The sequence below is a fragment of the Macaca fascicularis genome, chromosome 10, assembly GCF_037993035.2.
Source record: "Macaca fascicularis isolate 582-1 chromosome 10, T2T-MFA8v1.1".
In the NCBI taxonomy this organism is placed as follows: Eukaryota; Metazoa; Chordata; class Mammalia; order Primates; family Cercopithecidae; genus Macaca; species Macaca fascicularis.
This window is the reverse complement of record NC_088384.1, coordinates 90010633-90029432: the sequence shown is the minus strand read 5'-3', so window position 1 is coordinate 90029432 and position 18800 is coordinate 90010633. Positions and strand designations below refer to the sequence as shown.

General features: G+C 46.1%; 1 protein-coding gene and 1 long non-coding RNA gene across 24 annotated transcripts in view; one reads left to right on the top strand and one right to left on the bottom strand.

Annotated features, from left to right (window-relative positions):
* RALY (RALY heterogeneous nuclear ribonucleoprotein) overlaps nt 1-17049 on the bottom strand; it is an 87526-nt gene extending 70477 nt beyond the window's left edge. For all 22 annotated transcript variants that reach the window (XM_074005072.1, XM_005568750.5, XM_074005077.1 and 19 more), the window contains exon 1: nt 16805-17049. The gene's annotated coding sequence lies outside the window, so the exon portion shown is untranslated. The remainder of the gene's footprint in view (nt 1-16804) is intronic.
* Nucleotides 17050-17773: 724 nt separating this feature from the next.
* LOC135965633 (uncharacterized) lies at nt 17774-18446 on the top strand. Of its 2 annotated transcripts, none has more exons than XR_012419292.1 (2): nt 17774-17903; nt 18068-18446. It is a non-coding gene; the product is annotated as an uncharacterized lncRNA (long non-coding RNA). The 2 variants fall into 2 exon arrangements; XR_010578639.2 differs by having other exon boundaries at nt 18006-18446.
* Nucleotides 18447-18800: the final 354 nt, after the last annotated feature.

Below are 18800 nucleotides of genomic sequence, written 5' to 3'. Positions count from 1 at the left end.
TACTACCCTTTTTGAGTTCCTAACACTTATTAGCTCCCTCTCTTTATCTGGAAATCAGGATCAGTTGTCATGGAAATTACCACGGTACTCCACATACTGGATGATGTTACAGTAATCACAAGAAGTCAAAGGGAACCAGCAGGTGACTTTCTGGGTGATTCTTTTGCCTACTTTCAGGCCTGGTGCAGTGGCTCAGGCCTGTAATCCCAGCACTTTGGGAGGACAAGGCAGGAGGATGGCTTGAGCCCAGGAGTTCAAGACCAGCCTGGTTTGTAAAAGAGCAAGACCCTATCTCTACAAAATAAAACATAAAAACAACAGGACGTGGTGGTGCATGCCTGTAGTCCCAGCTACTCAGGGGGCTGAGGTGGGAGAACCACTTGAGACAGGGAGGTAGAGGCTACAGTGAGCTGAGATTGCACCACTGCATTCCAGTTTGGGCAACAGAGTGCCACTGGAAGAAAAAAAGACCAGGTACCAACTCATAAGTAAAACACTATTGATTTTGAATTAATGTCCATGGTTTCCTTCATGACGCATCAGACTCACTTCCACTCTACCTTACAAATATGTAACAAGGATTGCAAAAAATGCCAACTTGACAAGGACATGATGCGCTGAGCCTTGACTAGTTTGCTGTCCATATGAAGTCCTAAGATAGGCCAGGAGACAGATTTACCAGCCAATAAGGGCACCAAAAGTTCCCAGTAAAATGAAGATAATTTACTTAGTCGCAGGGGATTCACCAGCACCTTAACTGGGTAAAAGTCTCTTCAATATTAGCGTTCCTTCTAGAGCTGGGTTGGACCTTGGTGGCAAGCAGCTAGCAAAAATGAGCTGATCAAGTGTTTCCCAAAAAAAGTGCTACTCTGGTGATAAATGGCAACTGACACTGGGCTTGAGTATCAAAGAAACAATAGGAAATGGTGTGACTTTGACAAACTTGAGAACAAATATGCTGTCTAAAGAAGCCAGTCGATAAGGAAGCAGAAAGTAGAAAAAAGTAGAGAAATGAAGAACATGAAGTACATGAAGTTGTAAACTCAAAGCTTCTGCCAAATTGGGCCAATGCTTCAAAGGGTTGCCCAAAGATCCAAGCCATGTCTCTTTGCTTCAGGTTACAAGCTTCTAAAGCATGGACTAGCCAGTGTACAAGGAGTCACAATATAACAACCCTGGTAGAGGCCGGGGCGTGGCAGCTCATGTATGTAATCCCGGCACTTTGGGAGGCTGAGGCGGGCAGATCACAAGGTCAGGAGTTCAAGATCAGCCTAGCCAAATTGGTGAAACCCTGTTTCTACTAAAAATACAAAATTAGCCAGGCGTGGTGGCACGCATCTATAGTCCCAGCTAGTTGGGAGGCTGAGACAGGAGAACTGCTTGAACCCAGGAGGCAGAGGCTGCAGTGAGCCAAGATCAAGCCACTGACTCCAGCCTGGGTGACAGAGCGAGACTCCGTCTCAAAAAAAAAAAAAAAAAAAAAACACCAAAACAAAACAAAACAAATCCCAGGTAGAGGACTCAGAGAGTGAAGACAGGCCTACTCCTACTCTTATAAATGGAAAAATTGCTCATGGTCAGCGTCAGGTTCTAGTCTCTGCTACTTTCTCAAAAATCGTCCTCCTTTTTCATGAGAAATCAGTCACCTTCATAGCCCTATGACAGGACCTCTCATCTCACACATACATACAATCTCCACTGAAAAGCAGTTCCAATCTCCCCAGGCTTTTATTCCACTCAAAATAATAACAGAGGCTGGGTGCAATGGCTCACACATAATCCCAGCACTTTGGGAGGCCAAGATAGCAGAATTGCTTGAGCCAGGAGTGTGAGACCAGCCTGGGTAACAAAGCAAGACCTTATCTCTACAAAAAAACTTTAAAAAACACTTGGGTGTAGTGGCATGTCTCTGTCATTCCAGCTGTCATGTCAACTCAGGAGATTGAGGCGTGAGGATAGCTTGAGCCTAAGAGTTCGAGGCTGCAGTAAGCTACAATTGTGCCACTGCACTCCAGCCTGGGTAACAGAGCAAGACCCTGTCGCCATTTAAAAAACGACAACACTGCCGGCAGCTTGGTTCCCCTAAACAGAATACCTTTAAAATTCTGCTCCCTGAACATCACAACTAAAAGCTCCTTGTCTTTGCAAAAGAGCAAAATTACCCCATTAGTCAGATGCCCTTGGGAGTGAACAGTACAATGCTAAATATATGTTCTCCCCTGATGCAGGATGGCATTCCCCATGCTTCATTCCATCATTATTCTATCTTCCCTAGATTCCTTCAGCATCTCCATAAAAGCAATAACACCTTTGCCAAACACAAGAGAAAAAAAGAGTAGCTGCCCTTGAAACAGTAACTCAATCCAAAGAAAAGTTTATTGCTGGAAAAACTTTTGTTTATTTACCAAAACTCCTATGCTAGACTTACAGCAGGGAGAATACAACAAAACTGGTTTGTAGGAAAAGGTACCAGGCAGCAGTGAAGAGCATGGCACAGAAAACAGCAAGACAGGATGGCAGGGAGGCAGGACACTCTTAAGGGAGATTAAGGATCCCATAGCCCCACAATGACCTTGTCTGAAATAGCATATGGTCTTGCAGTCCCTGATTGACTACATGCTCCTTGAAGACAGTCTTACTCATATGGGTATTATTCACACCATCTAGTACCATACTATAACATGGTAGGCACTCAAACGGTCACAAACAAAGAAGTGAAGGCCCAGAGAACTTCTTTTTTTTTTGAGATGGAGTTTCGCTCTTATTGTCCAGGCTGGAGTGCAATGGTGCAACCTCTGCCTCCTGGGTTCAAGTGATTCTCCTGCCTCAGCCTCCCAAGTAGCTGGGATTACAGGTGCCTACCACCACGCCCAGCTAATTTTTTGTACTTTAATAGAGATGGGGTTTCACCATATTGGTCAGGCTGGTCTCAAACTCCTGACCTCAGGTGATCCACCCTCCATTGCCTCCCAAAGTGCTGATTACAGGTGTGAGCCACTGCACCTGGCTTTTGTTTTGTTTTGTTTTTTTGTGACGGAGTCTCGCTCTGTCACCGAGGCTGGAGTGAAGTGGCATGATCTCAGCTCACTGCAACCTCCGCCTCCTGGGTTTAAGCAATTCTCCTGCCTCAGCCTCCTGAGTAGCTGGGACTACAGGCGCGTGCCACCACGCCCAGCTAATTTTTTGTATTTTTAGTAGAGACGGGCTTTCACCATGTTGGCCAGGATGGTCTCGATCTCTTGACCTCATGATCCGCCTGCCTTGGCCTCCCAAAGTCCTGGGATTACAGGTGTACCTGGCTGACCCAGAGAACTTAAAATGATTTGCCTAAGGTCACAAAGTGGTTTAGTGATGAAGGAACAAAAGCTTTGCAGACAGGTAGGCCTGTGTTCAAATCCTGGTGTGGCCTTGGACAAGCCACCCAACCTCTCTCAGTCTGTTTTCTGACCTACAAAATAAGAACAATACCTATTTTTGTAGGGTTGTCATGAAGGTTAAGAGATACTGTTCTGGCCGGGCGTGGTGGCTCATGCCTGTAATCCCAACACTTTGGGAGGCCGAGGTCGACGGATCACGAAGTCAGGAGATCAAGACCATCCTGGCTAACACAGTGAAACCCCGTCTCTAGTAAAAATACAAAAAATTAGCCAGGTGTGGTGGCAGGCACCTGTAGTCCCAGCTACTCAGGAGGCTGAGGCAGGAGAATGGCGTGAACCTGGGAGGCAGAGCTTGCAGTGAGCTGAGATCACGCCACTGCACTCCAGCCTGGGTGACAGAGCGAGACCCCATCTCAAAAAAAAAAAAAAAAAAAAAAAAGAGATATTGTCCTTAACCAACAATTGACAGGAAATACAGAGGACAAAGAAACACAGAAAACACACCATAGGAATGCAATGAGCAAAATCCAGAACATGAAAAAATCTATAGAAAAAAACACCCAGCTTCTTCAACAAATAAACAGGGGATAACTACAGTCATGCATCACTTAGCAACGGGGATACATTCTGAGAAATGCATCATTAGGCGATTTCGTCCTTGTGCAAACACCAGTGTGCACTTACACAGTCCTGGGTGGCACAGCCTACTGCACACCTCGACTACATAGTATACGCTGTATAGAGTTGCTCCTAGGCTACAAAACTATACAGCATATTACTGTGTAGGCAACTGTAACACAATGGTAAGTATTTGTGCACCTAAAACATACAATGGGTACAGTAAAAAAAAAAAAAAAAATGATATTACAATCATATTAGACCACTGTCATATCTGCGGCCCATCATTGACTGAAACATCTCTATGCAAAGTGTGACTATAGAAGGGACCATATAAATTAAATGAGACTTAAAAGACTTAAGAACCATGTGTGGACTTTATATGAATCCTGAATCAAACTATCAAAATAAGGTTGTGACATTTACAAAACAATCGAACATTTGAACATAATCATGTGGATTTTTATTTTATTAAGGTACTGTTAAACTTTATAAAGATGGTAATGGCATTACAATTGTTTTTAGAAGTCATCTTTTAGAGACACACTGTGAAATATTTAAGGACAAAATATGATAGCTGAGATTTTCTTCAAAGCACAGAATGGAAAAAAGTAGGTAGGGGTATAAATGAAACAAGACTGACCAGGAACTGCTAACTGTTGAAGTCACGTGATGGATAAATCATATTTTATTAACCTATTCAACTTTGTATATATTTGAAATTTTCCATATTAAAAATAAAGAGGAATTAGTTAGGTTTCAATCCTAGCAACTCCATCTATCAGCAGCGTGACTACAGCATCTTTTTTTTTTTTTTTTTTCCTGAGATAGAGCCTCGCTCCATTGCCCCAGGCTGGAGTGCAGTGGTGTGATCTCGGCTCACTGCAAGCTCCGCCTCCCGGGTTCACGCCATTCTCCTGCCTCAGCCTCCGAAGTAGCTAGGACTACAGGCGCCTGCCACCACGCCCAGCTAATTTTTTGTATTTTTAGTAGAGATGGGGTTTCACCGTGGTCTCGATCTCCTGACCTCGTGATCCACCTGCCTCAGCCTCCCGAAGTGCTGGGATTACAGGCGTGAGCCACCACGCCCGGCCGACCACGGCATATCTCTTAACCTCCCTGTGTCTCGATTTCCTATCTGTATGATCATGATCAACACAACCTACTTCTTAGGTTTGAGGTGAGAATTAAATAATATTTTATATACATAAAAAGCTTCACACATAGTAACCTTCAGTAAATATTAGCTGTATTAGTATAAACACAAGGTACTAAATACGGTATCTCAACATAGTGGACACCCAATTAATATCACTAATATGCAAGGCTGCGCTAACATTTAAAACCCAGGTCAGTTTTTTTTTTTTTTTTTTTTTGAGACAGAGTCTCTCACTCTGTCTCCAGGCTGGAGTGCAGTGGCAGTGGCACGATCTCAGCTCACTACAACCTCCACCTCCCTGGTTCAAGTAATTCTCCTGTCTCGGCCTCCCGAGTAGCTGGGATTACAGGCAGGCACCATCACGCCCAGCTAATTTTGGTATTTTTAGTAGAGACAGGGTTTCACCATGTTGGCCAGGATGGTCTCGATCTCCTTACCTCATGATCTGCCTGCCTCGGCCTCCCAAAGTGTTGGGATTACAGGCTGTGAGCCACTGTGCCCGGCCCATCAGATTTTTAAATCAACTACTCAACTAGTCTCCTCGACAGGGGGCCTAGAAATTCTCTAGTGAAAGTCCCTAGTGGCAGCTCTAGCACCCTGTCTATCTTGACAAACACCCCATGACCTGACACAGGATCAGAAGCTGACTAATGTTTAACATGAAAGTGCTGTTCTCTGGAAGCAGGCAGGGCCACCTTATTTTCCCCAACCAAGTAATTTAAGGTACATTTTCTAATATTTGCTGACAGAACAAAGAAGAAAGGCTCAAAGACATGATCAATGTTCATGCCAACCTTCAAAGTGATTTGGTAAAACTACACAAAATAAACACCCAGCTAGGGTCCACTGGCAGGATAAAAGCTGACAAAGAAATGGCAATTTTTTCCCTGAGCAAATATACAAGTAATAGATGAGCTCTGAGAGACTAAGTTATGTAGGTTTCAGTATTCCCTTCCCTCCCCAACCATTTTAAGAAGAAAAACTCTCTTTTGATATACTTCAAGTATGACTGTTTACTGGATTAATTTCCTTCCTGAAATGATATAATTATAAGCAAAGAGATCATTCTCATCCTTTTATCCAGTTTAAATACAAACTGGCTTCATAACGACATGACCTTGCTCTGCTCTGAGAGGCTATGAGAAGGTATCACCCATCTCCAAAGTGTGGGACACTTCTACCACCTGCTCATTAGCAGAAATATGGATGCTACTCAGTCTAGTCATTCATCTGTGCCTCTACTCAAGTTGTCCCCATTGCACAGAATGTTCTCTATCTCTGCAGCCTAATCACCTGTGAACATTCTTTCTGGAAAAGGGGGGAAGGGAAGCACATCAGTTGAGGAAAAGATACCTGGGTGTTGCTTCTAAATAGTACGGGAGATACGGTACAGACATGGCAATACTGGTATTTCATAATCTGTAAGTACAACCAGACAGAATCTTAGAAATTAAAATGGTCCTGGACAACAGATGGTCATTATCCTTATCCTGCAAGGTCCAGCACAAATACTCACTGGTCCACAAATGTTCCTTGGGAACTCCCCCTCTGCCCCTCCTCCATGTACAAAGGAAGCAATCTCTTCCCCTTCTGACCTTCCCAATCACTGTACCCCTTTATGGTACTTGCTATGTGAGAATTCATATTGTGGTTCTTAAAATTCATATCTATACTAAACAGAATGGCTTCAAATGAAAAAGACAGATAATCCCAAACGTTTACAAGGACACAGAAGAACAGCAATTTTCTCATCGCTAACCATGTAATCTGGCAGGCCTTTTAAAACTGTGGCGTATTTACTAAAGCTAAACATATGCCTAACCTAGGACTTAGAGTATGAGGTTAGAGAACACTCACTCACTGTTCCCGCTACACAGTTCACCTTTAGTCTTTTGCTTCATCATTGCCCCTGTCCAAATGCTTTCATCACACCTTTTCCCAATCCCAGAGATCAGCTGAGATCACTCTCCCTGCTCCCTACAAAGAGATCGATCTCCCCTCCTATGGAACCTTTTCCCAATCCCAGAGATCAGCTGAGATCACTCTCCCTGCTCCCTACAAAGAGATCGATCTCCCCTCCTATGGAACCTTTTCCCAATCCCAGAGATCAGCTGAGATCACTCTCCCTGCTCCCTACAAAGAGACTGATCTCCCCTCCTATGGAAAATTCTGTCACTTACCTTTCACCTCTGACAAATGACTAATGGATTCTTCACATATAAATTGTCTCATGATTTTACAACTTTCTAATTTGCTCCTCACAATAACATTGTGAGGAAGGCAAGATATGGAGTATTAACCCCACTTCACAGACGAGAAAATGGAACTTCAGAGTGAGAGATGACATCTCCAGTTTACATGGCCTTATTATTCCAGACCCCACAGGCAATGCTCAATTGTTGGAAGAAATAGGGAGCACAACACAGCATCCCAAGTAACATTTCTCTCTGAAGGGTAGGAAAGAGGGAAGAGCCCTTCAAAACCAGGAGAGCCTCAATGTGCCCACCATTTCCATTTGCTAGGGCTCCTTGCTGCAAAGTGTTCAAAGGCGGCTGGCAGAGGCAGTGGCAATGGGCTTCACAAACTACAATATAATCACAATTATTAAATCACAGACTGATCGAATGCCAGAAACCACACCTCAGATAATTCCACTTGCATACGAAACAGAGCAATTTTATTTCAAAATAGAGCATAATAAAACTTAAAATAATTCAGAATGAAACTTAATTTTCTTCATTTCTTCATAAGAAGCAAAACAATACCAAATCTTCCTGAAGCCAGCCAGAGAACTGTTTGGGTGTCCAGATGCAGGTATCTGGCCACCCAAACCTGAAGGGCAATGTTGTCCCCTACTCTAACACTCCTGACTTTACACACTGGGTGTTGGACACCTTAGCAACGGAGGATAAATATCTGTAAAAAACAGAAGGGAGAGAAGGAAATGCCAAAAAAAAAAAAAAAAGTCTACACACTGAAAGTCAGATTATCAAACTGGTCTCCTTGTCTACTGACGTAGCCAACAATTATGTTATTTTCCGTTTGAACTCTCAATCCAAATACATGAACCAGGGCAACAGGCTGGATTTGAATTACTTCTCTGTCTTCCTCTCAAGACTCAAAGTAATTTGTGGACAGGAATTATGTCTTGTTGGTTTTTATGTTCTCCACAAGGAGAACACATAGGAGGTACTCCAAATTCCTGGAATGAATGGTTGAGATTAGGGATGGAAGGCTGTTGGACTCCCAAGCATAAATAATCATGCCACAGCAACTAAGTAACTTCCTCTGAACCCTAATTTTAGGAAGGGTTGATTTTAATTGGTGTAAGAATCAATTTAGGGTGAATCTTTAAAAGTCTGAAGAGAAGTTATTCTTGTGTCCAACTGAGTCACGCACAGCCCTCATTATTACATTGGCAGCAACACCATTCCTCAGTACCACCTTACAGGTATCCGCAAGAACAAAATTCCAAAGCCTTAAATTCATGTTCTGGATAAAAAGGAAATAACATGGCCGCGGTGGCTCACACCTGTAATCCCAACACCTTGGGAGGCACAGGCGGGCGGATCACAAGGTCAGGAGATCCAGACCATCCTGGCAAACACTGTGAAACCCCGTCTCTACTAAAAATACAAAAAATTAGCCAGGCGTGGTGGCGGGCGCCTACAGTCCCAGCTACTCGGGAGGCTAAGGCAGGAGAATGGCGTGAACCCGGGAGGTGGAGCTTGCAGTGAGCCGAGATCATGCCACTGCACTCCAGCCTGGGCGACAGAGCAAGACTGTCTCAAAAATAAAAAAGAAACATTTGACTTCTCAGTATAGTGTGGTCACATTTACAAAGAAAACCCAGATCTAGATAAATGAAGTTACGGAAATGACCCTTTTAAATCTACTGCTGGGCTTGCTTTCACTAACACAAATAATTTCAAAGGAAACTAGACAAAGAGATCAACAGACACCATGTAAATAGTACCATTAACTAAGCTTATTAAAATCCTTAATAAAATAAACAAACAGGAGACAGCTAAATACCAGATAAATGTTTCTGGAATGAAGAAAATCTGGCCAATAACATTAAGCTTCTAAACCTGACATTCTAAAAGAGAGTATTTACTTGAAATAAAGCAGTGAGTCTTACCTTGACAAACAGAACTATTCAGTCTCTACAGATGGCACTTCAAGGGGCAGGTAACCTCAGTGGGGTATATACTCCATAAGCTAAAGCTCTTAAGAAATGCAAGTTTCTGGTCTAGTGTTTTTCCATTACTACTACAGTGTGAGAATCTTAAAGTGTTTTTTTTTCCTTTATTATGTGACTTTAAAGTTTGCTACATATTTAAATGTAATTTTTTTTATAGTCTTAGACTCCAAGTTTGTCCCATGAGGCTACAGCTCCAAGTTTATAATGGAGCTCAGCATACAATTTGACAAATTCATCTCACAAGCAATTTTTCAGCAAGCTGTCCACTCTAAAAAGCAATATCCATCTGTTTATATACTGAAAGGTATCATCTGTGAACCCAGAATTTAACCCTCTGAGATCCTCTCAATACTTTAGCAAAGTCCTTTCTCCTTCCAGAGATGAATTCTCAAGCCACTTTCACAACACTGTAAAAAGGTAGAAATATCACTTAAGATTATCTAGTCCAATTCCCTTGTTTCACAGACAGGAAGACAGAGATCCCAGAGAGTATTAGATACCTACAATTAACATGGGTTTGGCAAGCATCAAAAGCCCACTGACGGCTGTTTTCCCCAGTCAAACTCACTAGTGTGTTGGGAAGATAGCCAGATTTGCACTTTAGTTAGTAGAGCACTCCCTAGGAAACTCAAGTATGTACCCTCTAGGAAACCCAAGTATTCAGCCACAACCCCCTATCCCAACCCCAGAATAAACAACAGGGGGCAGTGGATATCTTAAACGGTTCTTCTGGAGATGGAGACTAGAGCCCAGGGACAATATCCCATCTTTCCTTCCTTCCTCCCAGGAGGTACAGGACATTGATTACCATGAAAGCCATTATGAAATGACAGAAGACGCTAACACTGAGAAAATTAAGGCAAGGCTGTGGAAACAAAAGATGATAAACATTAATACTTGGCCAGATACCTGCTTCTACTTATTCATTCGAAGAGAGGGGAGAAGTGAGAGAGAGGGGGACCTCCAACCCTTTTTCTGTCCCTACCTCCCCACCCCCACTCTTTGGACCTTTACAGAATTTCAGGGACTCCCCAAATGATTTTATGAGGAAACAAGGCTATAAAAAGGGCCTTAGTCCAGCCCACACACTGACCAAACGATGCTCAGGCTAGTGACTAGACTTCTTATTTATTCCACTGCACACTTTCTCTATTCCTAAGGGTCTGTGAGCTGCATCCTGAGCACAGGTCTGAAACTATCCTTACAGTATCGAGGTGGAAGCTGCAGGACAAGCAGGTTAACGGCTGTCATTTTCTCCCTTCCAGCTATACATTTTATGCATGAGGCCAAAATTGAATTAAGACCAAGACACTCAAGTGAAAACCTTGCTATCTCCACCCCCATTCCCCCCTCACCAATGCCAAACTAAGAAGGGGGAGAGGAAGAAAGAAAACATCTCTCCTAGAGATATATTATCTAAACCACCACCTAGAATCCTAAAATGTAATTGCTAGAAGGGACCTTGTGGGTCATCTAGTCATTATTTGGATAAATAAACCTAGACACTTGCCAACTGAGAAAAAGACTGGCACACACAGTGGGGTCTCCTGACTCCTATCCCTAATAAAAACCCTTCCGGGTCCCTCTCCATCCTGTCCTACCCTGCCCTGCCCCATCCACCCTCTCCCCAGGCCACTGCTGCATCCAAGCTACTGAGATTTCTGCCCTTCTGGATTATGAGCTCATTAGGATAAGTTTTACTCATCTTTGTTTTCCCAGTGCCTAGCAGAGAGTAAGCAGAGAAGTGGCTTCGACTTAGAGAGGAATACACTAATATATGAAAAGTAAAGTGCCAAAGGACATAACCTGGAGAAAATGTAAACTTTTCTTGGCTTAACGTAAGTAGTTTCCAGGCTGTGCCATGCCCAGATGTCTAGGATTGAATATCTCCTCTCTTCCTAAACTAATGTTCGCATCATCCAGTTTAGCCAGGAACATGACCAGTTGTGCCATACTCTCACTCTCTCCCTTTCAGACCTGACACAAATAACTGGAATCCATAACTAGAGGTAAGCGAAAGCATATGTAAGGAGACCCTGTATAAGAAACCCTACTCCCTCCCTTACGTGCTCCTCCTTCTCCTGTGTCTCCACCTCAATAAACAGCACCCATTTACAAAACTGCACCAGGTAGAAACCAGATGTCATCCTGATTCCTTCCTTACCCTCCACACCAATAATCTGTGTCTCATGACTCAATTCCACCTTTTTTCTTTTTTTTCTTTTTTTTTTTCTTTTTTTTTTTTGAGACAGTCTCACACTCAGGGCTGGACTGCAGTGGTTCGATATCAGCTCATTGCAACCTCCACTTCCCAGATCCAAGTGATTCTCCTGCCTTAGTTTCCCACGTAGGTGGGATTACAGGTGCCGCCACCACACCCGGCTAATTTTTTTCTGTATTTTTAGTAGAGACGGGGTTTCACCATGTTGGCCACGCTAGTCTCAAACTCCTGACCTCAGGTGATCCACCCACTTTGGCCTCCCAAAGTGCTGGGACTACAAACGTGAGCCACCAGGCCCAGCAATTCCATCTTTTCTCTACACACACTCTTGCACATGCTCTTCCACCACCTTCATTTGAAACATCATCACCTCTTGCCAACCTCCTAACTGGCCTCTCTGCCCACAGTGCTCTAGCTCTCCAGTCCACTCCTGAACAGGCAGCCAGAGATATCCTTCCAAAATGTACATCGAATCATGGGCCCCTCACCTCAGGATGAAGTCCAAACTCCTCAACACAGGCAAGAAGGCCCTTTCCTGACTTGGCTTCTGCTCTGCCTACCTTGAAAGTCTCCTGTCTGGCCACATCCACCCACCTCAAGCATTATGCTCCACCCAATAATCCTGAGAAATTTGTTTAGCTTTCTTAGCCCGTTTCTTCAACTACAGAATGGGATTAATAATAGTACTTACTTTCAGGATGGTTATGGGAAGAAATAAGTTAATACAAATTAAATTCTTAGAATAGTACGTAATGGATATGGCAAATGGCCAAAAGTCTTAACCTATTATCACCATTTCTGAACTTGCTGTTCCTTCTACCTAGAACAGTCTTATCTCTGCCTCCTCCCTGACTCCCCAGATCTCTTCTTTTCCTGGCTTATGTCTGTTCTTCTCCTGAGGGCTAGGCTTAACCAACTTCTCCTCCAAAGAAGCCTTTCCTGACCTTCCAGTGCTGGGTTAGGCATCATTTTCCTGTGCTCTCCTGGTACCTGTCCCTGTCACAACACTTTTCACACTGCCTGTTTCCTTGCCTATCTTTCCCACTAGGCTACATGAACCCAAATCCCTAAGCGTAGTACCAGGTCTGACAGATGCTTACTAATTGTTCAGCGAATGAAAAACTTTCCAAAAATGAGGTATCCAATGAAAGACAGTCTCAACAAGTAACCAATTCAAATATCAGCCAGGTAGCTGGTCTAAATGACTATAAGGTCCCTCAACTACAAGATTCTATCCAATAAATTCAACATATTGACCTCATGGGTCACATTTGTTTTAACTTTAATATGTAGGCAATGTTTGGGCCATCAGATTTTTAAGGAGAGTGTGACATGACCAGACACATGATCATGTGTTTGTTATCCTATTACCCATCTCTGAGACACCACCTCTCCCAACCCCCAGTTGTTATCAGGACAAAATTCCAACCATTTTCATAAACATAAAAAGCCCACTCCCCTAAATACACCAACACAGAAGACGGTCAAAAGGACATTTTGACACGCTATATGCAGCATCTAACTTCATCTTAACCAACTGCAAGCAGTGAGGATCCATAAACATCCTCTAAGAACCCAAAAGCTAATCCCTCCTGTGTGTCTTTATGGAAAGAGGGGGACGAAAGAGGGAACATTTCATAAAGGTGATCTACTTAATCATCCTGAGTAGTTTTGATCCAAGCTGCTGCCACTGCACTGTTATTCCTGATAACTGCAGCCCCATATCCCCAAACCCTAGACTGTCAGAAAGGCAGCTGCAAACGAGGTGAGGGTGGGAAGTTATCTAGGTTCTATTTTAAGGGTGTAATAGCTTGGTGTGGTGGCTTACGCCTGTAATCCCAGCACTTTGGAAGGCCAAGACGGGGATCATCTGAGGTTCAGGAGTTCGAAGCCAGCCTAGCTAACATGGTAAAACCCCATCTCTATTAAAAATACAAAAATTACCCAGGCGTGGTGGTGCAAGCCTGTAGTTCCAGCAGCTCGGGAGGCTGAGGCAAGAGAATCCCTTGAACCCAGCAGGTTGAGGTTGCAGGGAGCCAACATTGTGCCACTGCAATCCAGCCTGGGCGACGGAGTGAGACTCCATCTCCAAAAACACAGGGTATAAGGTCTCTTCTGCAGATACTGAGGGAGCCAGCAGAGATTCAAAACAGGCTTCGGTGATAAGCAAGCTCAACCGAAGGGGGAGAGAAGTAGGTCTTACTCAGAGATACAACCAGGCCTGGGTTCCTGCTCTGGAGCTGCATGCCACATCTCTGCTACAGGCGAGGACTAATATTTTGCATTTACAATGCACGCTGAGACTAAAGAAGACATTAAGTGTGCCAGCTTTGCAGTCACAAAAGGACAAATATTGCATGATTCCACTTACATGAGGTTCCTAGAGTAGTCAAATTCATAGAAAGTAGAATGATAGTTTTCAGGAGGCTGGAGGGAGGAGGGAATGGGGAGTTAGTTTAATGGGTACAGAATTTCAGCTGGGGAAGATAATGGACAGTGATGATGGTTGCATAACCATGTGAATGTACTTAATGTCACATAACGTACACTTTGAAATGGTTAAATGGTTAATTTTATGTTATATATATTTTACCACAATTTTTTTTTAAAAAAGCATGCCAGCTTTAAGGTTATACTGTCTGCAGTCTGAATACTGCCTTGGCCACTTACCAGTTACATGACCCTGAGGCAGGTAATGTAACCTCTCTAAGCCTGTTTCTTCTATAAAACAAGGATAATAATAGTACTTAATTCACAGGTTGCTCTGAAAATTAAGTAATATAGTCCATAAAGTCCTCAGTCCATTGGCTGGTGGCACACGTTAAGTACTTAATAAATTTAGCTATTACTACTGCCACTATAAAGCACTTTCAAAGCCATTTTTTAATAATCCCCGCAACAATCCTATCAGAGTTTACACATAAGGAAACTGAGGCTCAGAGAGCCACAATGAGTGGCTCAGTTTAGGATGCCAGATCAAATCCTCTGCTCCAGAGAGGTGTCTTGTCCTCACTACTTACTCATTCTGTCATCTAAGGCAAGTGCTATGCTATGTCTCCATTCCCTCACAGTAAGAGACATAAACCAAGCTCTACAAACTCCCTCACAGAAATGGATTAGAAATTAAACCACATAATGGTTATGGAAGAGTATATAAGCCATAAACACATAAAACCGAAGTGGTGACTTGTGAGAACTAGTACACCTGTGCTTAAACCTGGCCTCCTCTTAATACTAACCATAAGGCACAGAAAGTGGTGGGGACTATAAAACTTCCTTGGGATTTCCAATTACTCAGGATTCCTGACCTTAAGACCTGAATAAGTGGTTTCGTGCCCTTTTTAAGAAGTGGCTGGCTCAAGCCTGTAATCCCAGCACTTTGGGAGGCCGAGACGAGCGGATCACGAGGTCAGGAGATCGAGACCATCCTGGCTAACACGGTGAAACCCCGTCTCTACTAAAAAAAAAAAAAAAAAAATACAAGAAGTGGCAAGGTATGGGAGAAATAAAAATATTACTGGATTAGGAGGAAGAAGACTGGGAATTTCACTTCTCGCTCTGACAAGGCAGTCTGAATTCAGACAACTTACTTCCCCTTTCCAAGGTTTAGTTAGCAGGGAAGCAGGGAAAGGCAGGTATGGAAAAAGGTGGACCAGATGGTCGGTAGGACCCCTTTCAACTCCTACATAGGACTCCTAAATCCAGAATCCTGGCCAGGCACCACAGACCTACCAGACTCCAAAGAACTAATGTGAACATCAAGAGACTCCTCAAGACCTGGCCCAGAAACTCCCTTGCCTGATTTTTAGACACTCCCTCAAACCGGATCACATTGAAAAACTGGAACATTTGCCAAAGTTAATTTTAGTTCACTTTAACCACTCTGGGCCTTATCTGAAAATAGGAGAAATATTTATTTGAAAGCAGATGACTTGAGCGATTCCCCCTAACCCCCATCAAACTAGGATTGATAAATCTAAACATAGAGAACCTGCAAGGTCTGGGAGGAGGAACACGCCACACAAAAACTAAAGGGTGGATCCCACCGTTTACAGTCTCAAAGCTTCCTTGAGCCAAAACCCCCGGGAATTTGAGTTGTGTTTGAGTCCTGGAGTCTGCATCCATCAACTTCTAATTGTCGCAATACCAGCAAGGAATTCATCCAAACCTTTTCCTTTGGAGCTATGGTAACCCCAGAATGGAATTTCATCCATAGTATAGTGGACAACGGCCCAGAAGTCAGGGAAAACCCAGAGTTATGTCCCTAATTAAATGGCGTGACCCAAGTCTAGGTAAAAATGCCCTCTGCACTAAGAGATGATATATGCTCACACCAGGAAATATTAATAAATAACAGGTACTGGCACCGCTCCTTTGCACTTCTGTGGCTACTGTGACTCGGAGAAAATTACTTGACCCCTCTGCGCCTTGATTTCTGCTTCTGTAAATGAGGATAAACCACAAGGCCGTTGTGAGCATTAAACGAAATAAGGCTTGGGAAGTTCCTGGGTGAAGTCTCATTAAATGCTCCCTGTCGGTGTTAACCACTTCTTTCACATATTAGTTCCCTCCCTGAGCGGGTTTCTCTTTCCCCCCATGTCACCGAGAGGCAAACTAAGGCTCGGCCGCCAAGGGGGCTGAGGAAAACGCGGATACGGCCCCAGTTCGAGGGCCCGTGGTTGTTTCTCTCCGAGCCCAAGGCGTGCAAACAGCCCAGAAGAGGCGGGAGCCGAGACAGGACCAGCTCTGCGCGCCTCCGGGAGCCCGTAGACCCAGCCTGGGTAGGAGAGCCGGAAGCAGCCGCGGCCGGGCCCGCCCGAGGCCTCCCCGGAGCAGCCTCCGTTCCCCTCCCTCCGCCCCTCGTCGGGCGGGGCGGGGCACGAGCACAAAAGACTCCAACTTCCGAGCGGGCGCGGGCCCACCCAGCCAACTACTGGCCCAGACTTGGCCCGCGGGAAAGGAGCAGGCAGGGAACGCCAGGGCGGCCGGGAACGGGACCGGGCGCTAAGGGCTGGGGCCGGCGACCCGGGGCGGCGGGTCCCAGTGGGAGAAAGGAGCGGCGGAGGGGGCCTAGAGTTACTCGGGCTCTCGGGAACTCCCCGAAGGGCAGAAACAAGAGTTTCTAAATATAGGCAGCGGCCTGCCTGAAGAAGTGAGTGAACGGAAAGGCACAAAGCACACACCCTCCCCGCACCCCTAAGGAGACGCCCGCAGCCCCCACTCACCCGCGCCGAGAGGTCTGGAGGAAGCCGCGCGGCTGGGAAGGAGGCGGTACTGTCGCACTCGGGGACGTAAGGGAGGGAGGAAAAGGGCAGCTGCGGCGGGAGGAGGCTGGGCACACGCGCGGGAGTCGTCGTCGTCGTCGTCGTCGTCGTCGTCGCCGTCGTCGCCGCCGCCGCCGCTACCGCCCCCTCAGCTTCTCCGGGTTCCGCTGCCCCGCGCCCGCGCCGCTTGCGCGCCCCGCCGCACTGACAGCGGCGCGAGCCCCGCAGCCGCGAGCCCTGCCCTCGGCCGGCACCACTGAGGCGCGCGGGGGTGGGGGCACCCGGAGCGGCTCCCCGCTGCTCAGCCCCGCCCGCCGCTCCGGCCCTGGTCCCGGGCTCTCCCCCTTCTCTCTGTCTCCCCGGAAGGACACGGTGACACGAGAACTAGGAGTCTGCAGCCCCGCCCAGAAACAGCCCGGCTTCTCAAGCGCATGGGCTCTCCCCACCCTCTCAGCCTGGCTTTGGAAAGGTCCAGAGCTTCGGCGGGGACAGGAGGAAGGCGGGGCCGGGGCGGGGCCTGAAAGGGAGGAGGGACTGAGACGCGGCTTGGGGAGGCGGGGCTGGGGCGGGAAGAGAGAGTCGCTTGCACAGGTTTGGAGCCGAAGTAGGGGCGGAGCTAAGAGGGTGATGAGGCCCTGGGAAGAGTGTCGTCGGACAGGCAGGGAAGGCCGTGCAGGCGATGGAGAGCTGGGAGCCAGGACAGTGCTTGAAAGGAGATGCTGTGGGCGGGGCTAAATGGAGAACCGCCCAGAGAGCGGAGCCACGGACGGAGGGAGGCGGGGCTGAAGAGAAGCCTAGAGTGGGAGGAAGATAGAAGCGGGCCTGAAGGAGGCGGGCCCGGAAGCAGGGAGGGGAGGAGGGGCCCCAGGGGCGCCTACTCTGGGCGGGTGCCGGAAGGAGGCGTGCCCCAAGGAAGGACTGAGGGGTGGTGCTTGAGGTGGGCGGGGCCTGGAGATGGCGTTGAAACCTGCAGGCTGCGGGCGGTGCAGGAGGGATCCGGAGGAGACGAGGCAGGAAGAAACTCCTGGTCCTTTCGCTTTCAAGGGACGTGGCACTTAGGGTGAGGATCGCTCTTCGCTGCCTAATCTGGGACTGGGCGAAGAGGCCGCGCTGAGGGTGATGTCCGAAAAAGATGCAGGAGATGTTTTATAACTTGATCCAGGTACTAGTCCTCCCTCCTACACATTTCTCCTGTCGGGATCTCTCACTTGAATCGTGTTCCAGCCTCCAGTGAACCAGTCTTCCTAACGAGAGCACAAGAGGCCCGTTGTCCTTCATTCTTCAGCTATGGACTTCCCTGAAAGTTGAGAACTGACCATATTCTCGATGCCTGCTCTGACCTGTGATTTCACGACTCACATCGCTTCCCCAGAACCTGCTTAACAGACAGGATTCCTGAGAATGGAGCAGAATTTGAATTCAGAGTCCTGGCTTTGCCATACCAGCAGTTATAATTGCCCTTCTGTTGTTTGATGACTCCCTGCCCTGCTTCAAAAGGAAGATAAATCAAATTAAAGAGTTGACGACCCTGAGCGCAAGGCCTCGGACGTTATTCCCTAAACTCTGCTTTAATATCACCTCCTCAAAAGAAATCTTCCCTGAACACCTTGTCTCGAGATGTTCTCTAGTTTATCTTCTTGTTGTCATTTATTTGTCTGTTCATTGTGTGTTTTTTTGAGATGGAGTCTCGCTCTGTCGCCTAGGCTGGAGTGCAGTGGCACGATCTCGGCTCTCTGCAACCTCTGCCTCCTGGGTTCAAAGCGATTCTTGTGCCTCAGCCTCCCAAGTAGCTGGAATACAGGCGTGTACCACTATGCCCGGCTAATTTTTGTATTTTTAGTGGATACGGGTTTTCAGCAAATTGGCCAAGCTGGGCCCTAACTCCTGACCTCAGGGGATCCGCCTTGGCCTCCCAAAGTGCTGAGATTACAGGCGTGAGCCACCTCACACCCTGCCA